General features: G+C 44.0%; 2 protein-coding genes across 2 annotated transcripts in view; both read left to right on the top strand.

The window, feature by feature from the left end:
• PRRX2 (paired related homeobox 2) overlaps nucleotides 1–16,216 on the top strand; it is a 223,758-nt gene that overhangs the window by 151,485 nt on the left and 56,057 nt on the right. The window lies entirely within an intron of this gene.
• The window catches only part of ADAMTSL2 (ADAMTS like 2), a 39,382-nt gene continuing 35,320 nt past the window's right edge, over nucleotides 12,155–16,216 (top strand). The window contains exon 1 of the mRNA XM_081846965.1: nucleotides 12,155–12,504. The gene's annotated coding sequence lies outside the window, so the exon portion shown is untranslated. The remainder of the gene's footprint in view (nucleotides 12,505–16,216) is intronic.

Raw genomic sequence — 16,216 nt, 5'->3', positions numbered from 1 at the left:
GTCCCAAACAATATCCCTTTGAGGTGGGGTGACCAGAACTCTACACTGTATTCCAACTGGGGTCACACCATTGATTTATAGAATCAGCATTATGATATTGGCAGTTTTGTTTTCAATATAGCAACAACAGTCTGTGGGAGGCAGTGAGAGGCACAGCTAAGCGTGTGCGGACGTCAAGTCAATTGGCCAACTTTATTTTATTATGATATCTTCCCCCTCCCCCTCCCCCTCCCCCCGCCAGCCAATGACTTTATTACAAGCCTCCTGCTTTTCTCCTTCCTGGTATTAATATCTTTTCCTTGGAACCTTCTGCAGATTCTTTGTGTCGTTTTTGAGACAGCTGTTCAGATGAACCAGGGAGGAGGAATGCAAGACAACTGGCTCTGTGGTTTAGAGCTCTGTAGCCAGGTCACCAAGATATGAGCTACTGTCTGCGTCTGCCTGGATTCCAATAAGGAAGAAAAGTGGGAGGCATCTAAAGAGACTGGTGTGGCTGCATATGGAGCTTCCAGATGAACTGAGAGTTAAGAAGGGCATGTGCAAGAAATGGAAGAATGGGGAATTCATGGAGGAGGAGTATACAGGAGTAGCCAATAGTAGTTTCAGGGAGAAGGTGAGGTGAGAATGAGCTCAGGCTTGCAAGAGAGGTTAAAATTAATAACAAGGGTTATGTCAGCTATGTTTGAAGCAAGAGGAAGAACAAGCAAGTGGTGGGTTCTCTGCATGGAGAAGACAGAGAAATGCTATTGGGTGACAGATAAAAGATGGAACTACTCAACACCTACTTTTTCTCTGTCTTCACCCAAAAGGAAAGCGGTGCCCAACCTGGTGATAACAGAATAAACAAGGTAGTCAGGGAACACCTGACTACTTTGAATGAATTCAAATCGCCAGGTCCTGATGAGCTGCACCCAAGGGCACTAAAGAAGTTTGTGGATGGAATCTCATACCTGTCAACTGCCCCAGAAAAACAGAGAAACCCCATTTCCCCCCATCAGAGTGCGGTGACTATTTTGGGCACCTTGCTCTCATGCAGTTTGGGGCTGAGATCTTGCTCCAAAAAAGGTGCCTTTTCATGTCTGCATTATTGCACAGTTTCCCGAAACATGCTTTTTGGGTGCTGTGACCCCCAAAATGCATTTTTGGGTTCACAATCTAGCACGGATAACCTGGAAGATGGTGTCCCAAATTTGGGCCACATTGTGTTGGATGGTATGTAATCTTAAAGCCACTGTCTATAATCTTGGATAATTCTAGGAGATTAGGTGAAGACTGGAGGAGTGCAAATGTTTCCATCTTCAAAAAGGGGGAAAGAAGACCCAGTTAATTACTGACCGGTGAGCTTGACATCAATACCAAGAAAGGTCCTACAACAGATAATGAAACAGCCAGTCTGTGAGCAGTGTAAGAGCTGTTTGACAGTAGAACAGACTCTCATGGGATGTTGTGGACTCTCCTTTCTTGGAGGGTTTTAAGCAGAGGTTGGATGGCCGTCTGTCATGGATGCTTTAGTTCCTGCATTGCAGGGGGTTGGACTAGATGCCTCTTGGGGTCTCTTCCAACTCCACAATTCTATGGTTCTGTGATTTGTTAATATATTTTTAAGATAGCGAGGAGGAAGACAAAGACATAGGAGGCTGTCTTATACTGAGCCAGACCATTGGTCTGTCCAGCTGTGTATTGTCTACACTGACTGGCAGCAGCTCTCCACAATTTCAGATAGGGTGTCTCTCCCAGCCCTACTTGGAGATGCCATGGGGGATTAAACCTGGCACCTTCTGCATGCAAAGCAGGTGCTCTTCCACTGAGCCATAGCCCTTCCACAAGACAGCACTTTGTTATAAAGTGGCAGGATTTTATTGACTGTAAAAATGTGGTTTTATCACCAAATACAAGTTACGAGCTTGCAATGCCTTAATGATTAATTAGGTAACATAAGCATTTCAAGACAGATATATACATATTTTCATTCTGGGACAGTTTTCTTGGAAAGTGTGCTATTTATATTGTGATTATTATGGAAAGGACTGATTTAAGTATTTACTTCCTGATGTTAATTCTTTATTTTCTCAGGGCCAAGTGCTTTATGACTTCATTGCTTTCTTCTGTTATAAACAGCGCTGTTCTTCTCTTCTTCTTTTGCTATGGAATTATGCATGTTCTAGCAATACGTAATAAATTTAAAAACAAACTAGCCAACAGCACAAACTCCTTGTCTCTCACACACAAATATGGAGTGGGGATGTGGGGGAGAAAATTGATTTCTTGGTCATGGCGTCAGCACAGAGCCAATTCAGAGTGACAGCAGGAATCATTGCCCTCTCTCTGAGTGGGCACTTGGAAACATGGGAGCTTCCAGATTAGGGATAGGGGAGAAATTCAACTCAGTTTGTATTTAAATACAATCCTACCAAATATGAACTTTTTGAAACAATTCACAAACTGAAACACAGCCATCCTTTGAAATTTAACAGTGCACTTCTCCAGCTAAGTAATATATATGAAACTGGATACGCTGCATAAGAATGAACTCAATTCAAGGTGCTCACTCTGGTGTTTAAAGCCAGAAATGACTCAGGTCACAAATACCTGAAAGACAGTCTCCTTCTCTCCAGACCCTCTGATGTGCTGAGATTCAGAGGGGACCCCCTTGGTAACTCCTCCAAAGCTTGGGGGGAGTGGTAGTCAGGGAGATGGCCTTCTCTGAGTTGGCCCCTAAGCCATACAACTCCCTTCCCAAAGAAGCGTGTCTGGCACCTTCATTGTATACCCTCCCATGTTTCTCTGATAAAAAAAAGGGAAGTCCCATTCCATAATGATAATTTTACTATTTATACCCCACACATCTTACTCGGTTGTCCCAGCCACTCTGGGCAACTTCCAACATATATAAAAATTTAAGAAACATTAAATATTAAAAAACCTTCCCTATACAGGATTGCCTTCAGACAGCTCAGGGGTCAGATAACTCCATACCTTCCAACATTTCTCCAATGAAAATAGGGACATCCTAAGGAAAAGTGGGACATTCTGGGATCAAATCAGAAACTGGGACGGCTTCTCTAAATCAGAGACATCCCTGGAAAATAGGGGCACTTGGCGAATCTGTTATTGTACAGCTTCCAGTGAATGCTTAATACACATCACTTTGTCCTGGGCTTTTGATGCTTGAGGTGTATATTTTTAGGACCCACCTTATTTTTATGATGGCAAGTTGCTTTGAATTATTTTTAATAATTGTGTTTTAATTGTTCTTGTGCAAAGTTCTTGAACAGGTGGTCACAGGGTGTATCCAGATGCCCTAGGAGGAAACTGATTTTCTAGATCCATTTCAATCAGGGTTTAGGCCCAGTTTTGGTACAGAAACTGCTTTGGTCACCCTGTAGGTTAGATTACTGCAATGCGTTTTATGTAGGGCTGGCTCTGAAGATAGTTTGGATGTGGTCTGCTGTTCACAAAAGGTGTTTAGGCATTACCCAACCCTGGGAGCTGATGCAAGGTGTGTGTGTTTGAAAACAAGTCCTCCTCTCACAGAGAGGGTTGTCTGTCTTGCTGCTGCTGGCTCAACCAGCTTAGTCATCTAGTGGTCTGGGGGTATGAAACAGTGTCAAGGGTTGGAGAGACAGCTCACATTGAACACTTTCCCTCACGGCCGAAAAAAGAAAATTAAAAAATTACTGCCATGGAATGGTTGTGTTTGTATTGTGTCTTTTTAAATAACACCAGAAGAGCAGGTCAGGTCAAAGGGGTCCCATCTGGATGATGATGATGATTTATTACTTATTATTTATTGCCTGCCCACCCTAAGGTCCCAGGCTGGGTTGCAACAATTTAAAGACAACATTAAAAGTAATTTTTTAAAACTTACAATTACCAAAAATACAAAAATAACTAATAACAATAACATCTAATAAGAAGTAACGGAATTTAATACAATTGCTTATATTTAGATTTCCAACCTTTCTGCACTTGAAATCTTAAAAGCATGGGAAAATGCATACATATATATATATATAATATTAGGAGTATATCGGGAGAAAACCACGCGTGGAAAATCCATATGATCATTCATTCAGGGCTTTAAAAAAAAGAAATGAGTTGAACGAAACTTAAAATTGCAGGGATGGGCAGTGGGGGGAGGGGGAGTAAAATGGACAGACGTGTCTACCTGTACCTCCAATTGGCAAGGAACCCTTATCGGTTGATGACTCTTGTGAAGAGCCAGTTCCATCTGCAAGCCTCTCCCCACCCCTCCATCTCTCCTCCAGAGCAATAAAAAATGCTATAGTTCTCAGAAGCTAGGAAACATTCCACTGGGCTTTAAAAAATAATAATAAAAATAAAAATTCACAGCTGCAGACCTGGACACAGTGCTGGGATGTTGCCAGTGGTGATGCATGAAGTTAAGGGGGTGGAGAGAAGACGGCGGGGTGGGGTGGGGGTGGGGGGGAGAGGGGAAGCCTAGCAGGTTTGTGCACATGTTCTAGCAATTACTGAAAATGGGTCACTTAAAAAAAAAAGTTGCTATCCCTGGGGAAGACAGGTGGCTGGCTAGGAGAACTGGGGTCGCAAAGCCTTTGTACTGGATGCAGCTCTGAGAGAGGGAGGGAGTGACCACAGGAGGTGGCCTGTGGTGCAGACGCTGACCCCACAAATCCCAGCATCTTGTCACCCTGTACTTCCAAGGTTTCAGAGGTCACACCATACACCTGCAGCCCGCTGAAAACACTGGGCTTCTCTCAGAGGGTCCCGGGAATGGCAGTCCCCCCCCCCACTGCCCCCAGTGAACTTACTATTCCCAGCACATACTCAAACAAACTACAGTTCACAGGTTTGTTTGGGAGCAAGCCAAGTCCTTTAGATGGGTGGATGTGAACAGAGGATTAGACACACTCATTGAGAACAGGGCAGAGCATCTTCTTTGCATGCAGAAGGTTCCTGGTGTAATAGCCAGCATTTCCAGGTAGGGATGGGAATGTCCCTTGCTGGAAAGAGAGCCTCTGCCAGTCCTTGTACACAATATGGAGCTAGGTGGACCAATGCCCCCCCCCCCCATGCACAAGTTCCCCATACCATATATTTGATATATGTCTCTCTCTCTCTCTCTCTCTCTCTCTCTCTCTCTCTCTCTCTCAACACACACACATACAAGGTAACTACAGTTTCATGGCTTGGTTTTAGCTTCTCCCATTGCTAGTCACTCCTTGTATCAAGCTGCACCTGCATCCTCATTGCTGTTTTATTAGCCACATAAATAGTCGCCTTCCAACATGTGGCCACCCTGAGTGGCGCATTAGCAGAACACCTGTCCCTCCTCCCCGCCTCGTCGGAAATAAGCCTCTGAAAAATGTTCCTTCCTTATTGCTGTTTCCTCCTCCTTTCCTCCAGGCTTTCCATCGTTCCAGCCTTCCGCTCTTTCTTTCCATTTGTTTTAGCTTCTGTTGTTGTCAAAAATGCTCATAGGTTCTATTTAATGTTAATACCCCTACAAGCCCTCTGCACAGTTGTATTTTTATGTATATAGGAAGATAAAGCCAGGACTTGTAGCAGAGCAAGGTGGTAGAATTTTAAGGGGGAAGAATGGGCTGCTTCGGGCTGAAAGTGGAGGGTTGCTTGCTCCATGTAAAATCTCTCTGTGGTTACAAAACCTAAACTCAGCTAGTTGGCTGTTGTTGGGCCAGACCAGGGAAGTGTGGGTCATAAACATAAGTGCTCTGCTGGATAAGGCCAAAGGCCCATCTAGTTCAAGATCCTATTCCCACAGTGGGAAAGCCCATAAGCAGGACCTGAGCACAAGAGCCCTTTCCCCTTCTGTGGTCTCAAGCAACTGGTATTCAGGAACATTGTTGCCTCCCAATGGTGGAGGCAGAACAGAGTCATTGCAGCCCATAGCCATTGATAACCTCTTCCTCCTCCCCCTCCTCCAATCCTTTTTTAAAGCTGTCCAAGTGAGGGGGCTGTCACAGCCTCCTAGGAGAGTGAGTTCTGTACTTAAACTCTACACTGCATGAAGAAGGACTTTTTAAAACCTTTCCTAAATCTTCTAACATTCATCTTCATTGGATATCAATGAGTTCTCGTGTGATGAGAGGGAGAAAAACTATTCTTTATCCACTAGTCTCTCCTCATCCCTTGAGACTCTCTCCGACTCAGAGTAGACCTATTGAAATCAATGGACCTGAGCAACTCATGCCCATTAATTTCAATGGATCTACTGAAATTCCAGCAGAAATAACATTGGATATAGGCAACCCAATCCCTGAGAATCCTGGGAAATGTAGTTAAGAGTGTTGAGAATTGTCACCATGAGAGGGGCAAGCAACAGTTTATTTTTATTTGTTTGTATATAATTTTTATTAATTTTCCAATAAAGACAAATTTATAACACAATTAAACATTAAGAATTCATCACACATCTTTTTTCTTTTAGACTTCCATCAACATGTCTGATAATTTTCCGTAGTTATTACATATCTTCACATCTCTTCATTTATATTGCACTATGTATATCTTATCTTACCATATTATTTAAACAATATTTCTACCAAACCTTCTTACAGAGCTTCTTGGAAACTTACAAACGTTATATCATTATCACAAATATTTTTAATATATTCTGTAAATTTATTCCAGTCCTCAGTGAATCTTTGGTCCCATCGGTTGCAAATCCTCCCTGTTAATCTGTCCAATTCTGAATAATCCAGTAATTTCGTTCTCCATCCTTCAATCGTGGGCATTTCTGGGCCACCAGAGTTCTAGCTGCTGTTACTGCATACAAAAATACTTTCTAATCCTTCCTTTTTATCTCACCAACTAAAATTCCTAATAGGAATGCTTCTGGTTTTAAAAGAAATGTATATTTCAATATTTTCTTTATCTCATTATATATCATTTCCCAGAAGCACTTCATTTTTTTACATTCCCATCACATATGATAAAATGTCCCTTCTTTCTCCTTACATTTCCAACATTTATTACTCACCTTATACATCTTACTTAATTTGACTGGTGTTATATACCATCGATATATCATTTTCATAACTTTTTCTTTAATTGTGGTGCATGCTGTAAATCTCATCCCTTCCTTCCATAATTTTATCCAATCATCAAATTGAATGTTATATCCAAAATCTTTGGCCCATTGAATCATAACTGATTTAACCTCTTCATCCTTCAAATGCCATTCTAATAATAATTTATACATCATAGATAAATTTTTAACTTCATTATTCAATACTTCTCGTTGAAACCTAGATTCTTTTTCAAAATAGCCTCTTTCTGCAGCCTCTTTTCTAAACATTTCATTAATCTGAAAGTAATGCAGCCAATCATTTACATGTTCTTTCACTTCTTCATATGATTTCATTTTCCACTTACTTCCTTCTTTCTCGATTAAACTCCCATATGTTATCCACCTCCTAGTCATATTGATCTTTTTAACACTCATCACCTCTAATGGTGATAGCCAATGTGGGATTTTTTGTTCCAGTAGGTTTTTATACCTACCCCATACCTCGATCAGAGATCCTGTAATAATATGATTTTCAAAACCTTTATGCACTCGTTTCTTTTCGTACCATAAATACGTGTGCCGACCGAATCTATTATCATATCCTTCCAAATCTAACAAATCTGTATTTTCTAATTTCATCCATTCTTTCAACCAACATATACATGATGCTTCATAATATAACCTCAAATCTGGCAGGGCAAAGCCTCCCCGGGCAAGCAACAGTTTAAAGGATCTTTGGGAGCCATTTGCTTTCAATGTGCTTTAAATGTATGGTGTGTTATGCAGCCATGATTTACGACAGCGGACCCAGCTGGGGTGCCATGGATCCTGTTATCTGTCTAACATTGTTTGGCATGTCCTCCTACATTTGGAGTTGGTGAGAAGGGATATTCAGAGATAAACATAACGCCCAGGGATACAATTTCCTGTCCAGTTCCTTTTTAGCTTTTTTGAGTTAATTTCAAGGCTGTAATTACAATCTTGGTCTCTCGCTGGTGCTGAACTTGCAGATGATGTTTGCTGGTCAGTGTGAGGCTGATCCCTCCTTCGCATGGGCTATCTGAGGATAATCTTCTCTTCACAGCATCTCTGTTGTTTATTTGTTCCTGGAGGCCATGTGCCTCCTATATGCTCTCGACTCCAGTTAAGTATTGTTCTGAAAACTGCAGGGGGGGGGGGAGGCAGAAAAGTGAAAAGGAAAGATCTCCCTCTTCAGCGTTCTGCTTCTTGGTTACTTGATTAGTCAGATCTGTCAAATATCAGGTATTTTACCTGCTCTGTAGTTTTGTCTTGGGCTTGCTATTGGGTATTTTATTTACAGATAGGTAGCCGTATTGGTATTTTATTGAATGAGGCCGTAATCCAGTTGTAACTAACACCACTTGCTAGAAACTGCAGAAGGGGAGAGGTGCTATTGTGCTTGGATCCTGCTTGCTGGTTTCCCTTTGGGGAATCTGCTTGGCCATTGTGAGAACAGGATGCTGGACTAGATGAGCCATTGGCCTGATCCAGTATGGCTCATTTTATCTTCTTATATTCAAAGTGATCTGGCCTGTCAGATTCACCCAACAAAGCACCAGCTTCTTGCAAACAAACATTTATAAATAAACAGTGAGCACCCAAAGGTCAGGTTTTCCATGTCCCACACAGGTGTACCTTATATGTGTGGGAGGAAAATATGAATCCCTGTGGCCCACATGTGTGGGTTAAATAACAAAATAATTGGCTGGTTGCCTGAATTAAACACATGGGGCTTTGCACAGTCTCCAGCAGGAGAAAGCCCCAATAGCAGAGTTTGAACACACAAAATTCAAGCAGCAGTATAATGTGGGAATTTCGGTTGTTGAAGCATTTTCATATCTTGTTCAGTTGCATACAGAGTCCCCCTCTATCTACCTCTCTTGGCATGAACAGGCCATACACTGTTAAGTAAGTTTAAAATGATATACTTACAAAATGTTCCAAATGGCAGATTTTTGCATTTATCCAAGCAGTAGCAAGTAGAACACAGGCAGAATACTCTTGGATAGAAAAGACAGAAATATAGCTTCAAACATGTGCTCTAAGCTAAACACTTGCTTAAGCACACCTTCCTTGATAAGTTACATGGCATAGAGAGAGCATGAAAGAGAGAGAGCAGAAAGAGAAGGCTTCACTTCCTCTCTCATCCGAGAAAAGGGGCATGGCTAGCTGAGTCTAGGAATATAACTCTGTAGTCTTAACCCCTTCATGCACTAACTAGCACTCACACATAGTTATGTTTGACTGCAATTTCCCACAATCTGTCTTTGTTTCACCTTCCTTTCTCTCAGTGTTACAAGCACCCGGGTAGTAAATAACATCTGCTTGCAATTTCTTGCTCCTTTGCAAGAAGGGAGAGGGAGATGCATAGAACCATCATGCTCTGATTGTCTGCCTGTGATTAATGACACACCTGTTCAACAGCCCAGCCAGCCCAGAGCATCCATCCAGGGCAGGTAGGTCATTAATCACATTGTGTGGAGGGAGCTGCATTGATTTACTGGAAGCAGAGAAGCTGGCAGCACCTTCATGTTCTTTTGCCTTGGCTCACAGAGTCTGCCTCTGTAACATTTTGGAATCTGGAACTGGTTACTTTAGGGACGCTCTGAATAACAGCCACAGATTTCTGCTCCTTACATCAAAACCACCTCTTTACTCTGTTGCTGAGGAGTGTCTCAAACAGGCTGTGAGTTTGAGAATGTTACTGCTTTGTATCATCATCATCAGCAACATGATGCAACTAAGTGGGCAAATATTGGCCCTGGCAGCTTATTGCAATAACATTGTGACATTCAGAACTGGGTACCCTGAGTTCAAGGGTGTATATAGGGGTTGGCAATGTTGGCCCCTGCCAAGAATGCAGGTCCAAGCCCAGTGGGGATGCAAAAATAACACCTCTCCACTCTTGCAAGGAGTGGCTAGGGGCCTGCCCACCCATACATGCACTCTCCTGACCACTTATCCACTGCTCTGCAGGGGATGGAGGGAGTGCCAATACAACTCCTTGCCAAGGATGCAAGGAAGCCTAGCTTTCCTTTTCCCTCCTCCTCCCTGTTTCCTTTTGTGCTGTACTTTTTAGATTGTAATTCCAAGGTTTGTGGAGGGGGGGGCCTCTGGGAGTCTTTTTAGCTGAAAAGTGGGGTGAAGAAATGCTTTAAATAAACCAAGCAACCTGCAATTGCCCATGGAAAGTAAGCCTCACCCCTAAGGTTTTTCTGTTAAGCCAGAGACTTGTTTACATGTTACCCTGAGCACAGGGACAGGCTGTCTCTCCACATGTACAAGCATCTATGTGAAAAGTGTGTACACTTGCTGATGTGTACAACTGTTTGTTCCCAGAGGCAGCACACTTGTTACACATTTTAACCATGTGCGCACATACAGATTGCACACTTGCTGAACATCATGTGTGAACACATCTCCTGAAATTCAGAAGCCAAGTTCAAGGTGTTACTATTAGTATATGAAGCCCTGAACAACTTCAGGCCAGTTTAGCTATTCAGTTGCCTTACTCATATACACTCATTCAACTGCTTCAATCTGCAGAACTATTACAGGTGCCATATACAGTGGTACCTTGGTTTACGAACTTAATCCGTTCCGGAAGTCTGTTCTTAAACCAAAACTGTTCTTAAACTGAGGTGCACTTTCCCTAATGAGGCCTCCTGCCGCTAGTCCCCTTCCACCGGTCAGATTCTGTTCTTAGACCAAGGTAAAGTTCTCAAACCGGGACACTATTTCCAGTTTTGCGGAGTTTGTAAACCGAATCGTTCTTAAACCGGACTGTTCTTAAACCAAGGTACCACTGTATACCCATTCTGCATTTGAAGGAAAACAACCTTTTAGTGCGGCACACTTTGGAACTCCCTGGCTATTGACATCAGGCAGGTGCCTTTGCTGTACTCTTCTGGTGCATGCTTATACATGTGCAGAGACACCCTGTCCCTGCTGAGAGGCAGTGATTGGCTGTACTCTTTCTGGTTCCTGCTAAAAACATTCCTGCTTAGGCAATCCTACCCAAATCTTTAGAAAGTTGGTGTGAGATTTGATCTGTTTTTAGTCTATTGCTATTTTAACTTTTTGAATGTCCTGCAGTCACTGTAACCACTACACCAAAGTGATCATTATATTTCAGAGACTGGCATTGATGATTTTAGTTGTACTGTGTTTCGGGGTTCTAATTATTCGTCTGGTTTATTCAGTGTTATTTTTCTAGAAAATGATGTGCCGGAAATCAGTGGTGCCCATCTGCATGGTGCCAGGAAGGAGTTCTGGTGAGTTCCGGCTGGAAAAAAGTCCAGGTTTTATTGTTTACTGCTGGTTTTATTCTTCATTGCCTTCATCCAACACACACTTTGCACGGGAGTAAGCCCCATTGAGCTCAGTGGGGCTTACTTCTGAGTAGACACATACAGGATTGCACCCTCTGCTTTGTTTAATTTTATTTTACCCTGCAATCTGCTTTGAGTGGGCTATGGCTCTTAAAGGTAGCCTGGAAATATTATAGTAAGAAGTTTCGCGGCTTCCCCATGGGCTTGATGGTATATCAAATTATTTCTGAGCAGTGTTCGCTCAGCAGATCAATGTGCAAAAGGCTGCATTTAGGTTCCAGAACATGGTTTTGCATCATAAGAACACAGGAACAGCTTGCTAGATGAGACCAGTGATCCATCGAGTCCAGCATGCTGTTCTTACAGCGGCCAACCATATACACCAATGTGGAGCTCCCCCCTCCAATATCTCCCCGAATTCCACTGCAACAGGCCTCCCCCCCCCCATAATCAATTTACTGAGTCAACAGAGACAAAACTGGCAGCCTTTGTGGTCTCACTTGCCTGGAAACCTGATTGATTCCTGCCCGTGGTACGGAGGTGATATCGATTTGGCTGGACTCTGATGGCAGGATTAGCTTTTGCCTCGTAGACACATCTTCAGGCACAAACATTCTCTAATCCTTTAAACACACACACACACACACCCTCATCCAGCAAGCCCGACTGCAGGAAACTGGCTAGCTGTGGTTGGCGGAACAATTGTGGGTTTGGGGGGGGGGGACCGGGAGGGAAAGCACCATGACTGTAATGCACAGTGGTGGTGCTGGAGGAGTGCTGAGCCGCTGAAGAGAGGCATCTCAGGGAGACTGCAGAGCTCCTAGCCCATCTGCCTGACAGCTATAAAACTGACTCAAGTTGACTTGGGATAACCGCTAAGCAGCCTCCTCCTTGCTGGAAGCTGAAGGCTCTTGGCTGCCCTTTTGAAGTCTGAGGAGAGGGGTGGGGGAGAAGACGGGAGGAGAGAGAAAGTGTGTGTCTGCAATTTCTGCACCTCCTCCTGCTCTGCTCCCTCTCAGTTTCGCCCCAGTCCTCCACCGACCAGAGCCTGTTGCACCTGGACCCTTGCAGCATCTTTTTTCCCCCCTGCACTTGAAAAGCAAGCATCTGGCTGTCTGGCTGGCTCTCACATTCTCCAAGGTAGGTTTTTTCTTTTTTTTCTTTTAAAAAGAAACTCAAATTTCCCTTTTCTTTTGCTTGTTGGTGTGTGTGTGTGTGTGTGTGTTTCATGTTTAATTGCACCCACTTCACAGATTCCAAACACACACACACTTTCCTACTAAATAGCTTTCAGGGGAAAACATCTTTGCATTTTTGGTTGAGACAGAGCTTTTCTCTAGGTGCTGTGTGAGGCAGGAGGCTGTTATATAATACGAGTGTAGCGATCCCAGAATGGGCAGCCACCTTGACTTTTTCCCTTCTGTGTCCTGCTAAGTGCATTTCCTTGGAAAGTCCTCCCTGCCCCCAAATAACCAAAGCCAGAGAGGCATTTTGGAATCACTGTTCTGCTGATGGGGGTTTTCTTATTTAATATATATAGAAGTAGGAACAATAGGCTTTTTTTCCTCTCTTTCCCTCCTTCTCCAGTCTTTTGGACTGAATGAAGAATAATTATTTGGCTGGCTTTGGACCAGAGGTGGCTTGAAGCTCTAATGAAAACCAAGTGCTCTGGGTAGGTTTCAGCCACCTGTCCCCAGGATGCGCAGTCAATAATTTTGGGGATTTAAATTTAATCGCTATGGATTCTGAGCTTTGGGAAACCAAGTGCAGTGAAGCCCACAAACTCTCCTTTCTTGGACATTTTGAAGCAGAGGTTGGGTGGCCACCTGCCAGGCAATATTTGGTTGTGATTCCTGCTTTGCGGGGGGGTTGACTAGATGGCCCTTGGGGGTCCTTCCAACTCTTATTATTCTATGAAAATTGACACCGTGAAAGAGTGAATGAAAATATGATACTCCACTTGACAAAAACCTTGGCTGTCTCCATGGCCAAAAGCAGGGCTGGCCTGTAGGTCTAATTAATTAATTTATAATCTGTTTACCACATTTATATCCCACCTTCCCTCCAAAGAGTTCAAGGGGGCATACATAGTTCTTTTCCCCATTTTATCTTCGCAACAATCTTGTGAGGTTGGCTGAGAGAGATGTAGATTAGCCTCCAAACTGACTCAGTCAGTTTCATGGCTGAGCTAGTCCAACACTCTAGCCACTGCACCACCTATGTAGATGTCTGGCCTGGGTTTTTGTAGGGTTCTGAGCATTGCCAGTTTTTTCTTCGGTGAAATGGGCATTTTGTGAGGCACATGACAGCTTCTTAGATTTCAAGATGTATCCCCCCCCCCCCCGAGGCCCAAAAGGGTTAGAGACCCCTGCTGATGTGAAAGGAACGGGAGTGTGGTTTTTATGAAGGATAGAAATGGGGGGATAAAATAGATGTTTCGAAAATTGGACGTTGAAATAACTGAGACACAGGGACCAGCACCAGGGGTGCATCAAAGTAAGTTCTGCCCAGAGTAGAGGCATTGAAATGAATGAAACAAATTCCTGCAGGAGGATGGGTCAGTTGACCCACTGGGCTCCCTTCCAAATCTACCATTGTACAATTCTAATATTCTACAACTCTCAGACAGCCATGTTCATTCATTTCATTGCATCTGCTCTGTAAATGACTAATCCATGGCAGCTTCCCTGGAAGGGCATGACATGAGCAGTCAATGTGCTTTGGGTGTAATAAGAGCCTGGTGGATCAGGCCAATGACCCACCAGCATCCTGCTTTCACAATAGCCCACAATATGCTCCAAATGGGAAGCCTGCAAGCAAGACCCATGTGCAACAGCACTCTCCAGTTGTGTTTCCCACTGTCTGGTATTCAGGGATAGACTGCCCCAAGGCATGGAGGTTCTGCCATCACAGTACACCTCCACATGGAGAGCCTGCTGGATTGGATCAATGGCCCATCTAGTCCAGCATTTTTTTCTTACAGTGAATAACGGGGTACCCATTATGGGAAACCCACAAGCAGAACCTGAGTGCAAAAGTCCTCTCCCCTCCTGTGATTTCCAGCAACTGGCATTCAGAAGCATTACTGCTGCTGACAGTGGAAGTAGAACATAGCCATTGTGGTTAGTGGCCACGAATATCCTTATACAATCATAGAATCATATAATTGTCAGTTGGAAGGGATCCTGAAAGTCATCTAGTCCAGCCCCCTGCAGTGCAGGAATCCTGGGGCTTGAACCACCTGCCTCCACAAATTTCTTTTAAAGCAACCCAAGTTGGTGTCCATCACTGTCTCCTGTGGCAGCAAATTTCATCGTTTAACAAAGTGTTGTGTGAAGAAGTATCTTCTCTTGTCTGTAATGAATATTCCAAGATTCATCTTCATTGGGTGGCCCCACAGAGGCCAAATGTATTCATTTTCTTTGCCTACCCTTGTACACTTCTAGTAGATCCCCATACAAAGTCATACATTCACACCACACTTTTAAAGCAGTATGATACTGCTTTATGCAGTCATGGATTCCCCCAAAGGATCCTGGGAACTGAAGTCTATTCAGGGTGCTGAAAGTTGTTAGGAGACCCTTCTGTTTCTCTCTGAGAGAGAACTACAGTTCCCTCAGTGGTTTACACAACCATTTCATCTTCCCAGGGATCTCTGGGAATTATAGTTTGGGGGGCAGGCGGGAATAGGGTTATACTAACAACCCTCAGAACCCTTAACAAACCAAGATTCTTTCAGGGAAGCCATGGCTGTTTAAAGCAGCATGCTACTGCTTCAAATGTAGGGTGAGGATTTGGATGTTGGAAGATTCAGGGCAGATGAAATAAAGTCTGTCTTCACACAGCACATATTTAAACTGTGGAACTCCCTCCTACAGGAGGCAATGATGGCCACCAATGTACAGTCATACCTCGGGTTACGAACACTGTGGGTTGCGCGTTTTTGGGTTGCGGACCGCGCCGAACCCAGAAGTACCGGAATGGGTTACTTCCAGGTTTCGGTGCTCGCAGAAACACAAAATGACATCACACACATGCGCAGAAGCACCGAATCGCATCATGCACATGTGCAGACATGGCGCTTCAGGCTGCGAACGCTGTGGGTTGCAAACATGCCTCCCACACGGATCATGTTCACAACTGGAGGTATGACTGTAGGTGGCTTTAAAAGAGGAATAGACAAATTCATGGAGGAGGAGGAGGAGGAGGCTACAGCTGGAGCCATTAATGAGAGTGATGCTTACCTTCAAGGTCGGGCACCTTTATGGGGCATTACCTTCTGTTCACCCCATGATCTGGTGAGGGACATGGAGTTGTGGGGTTTTCCCAGGCCAGCACAAACCCCAAAATTGGCTTCGCACCAGCACAGGAAATGGATTACAACCTGCCTGCCAATTGGCCAATGGCGGGCAGGCTGACCAAAGGTTCTACCCCTGGAGCAGATTAGACTGGAGCCAGCAGGCTTCACTCTGGTCCACAGTTTGGGAATTTAAACCCATCCAGCCTCCACCTCCTTGTCCAGTTCCTAGTTGGATCTCCCACCACCTCTCCTTTTTCCTTGGCTCTTGGGCTCTGCGTGACCTTGCTATGGACTATTGTTGGTCACCATATTCGGGGCCAGGCAGGAATTTGTCAGACTGATTCAGGGCCAGGCAGACTAACTGGATCTGTCCTTTGGTTTTGCCTGCCTCATAGCAGTTGTCACAACTTTGGGGGTTAAGGCATTGAGTAAACCTGAGTCTTCATTGGAGGGGAGGTTGTAGCCTCTGCCTGCCTCTCCAATTTTCAGGGGTATCTTGTTAAATGAATCTGAGAGGAGTTGTTTTTGTCCTGAAGCCAAGGCAGGAGCTAG

Source organism: Podarcis erhardii (genome assembly GCF_964252035.2).
Source record: "Podarcis erhardii genome assembly, chromosome: Z".
NCBI classification, from domain to species: Eukaryota; Metazoa; Chordata; class Lepidosauria; order Squamata; family Lacertidae; genus Podarcis; species Podarcis erhardii.
The sequence above is the reverse complement of the archived record's forward strand: the minus strand, read 5'-3'. Positions and strand labels throughout refer to the sequence as shown.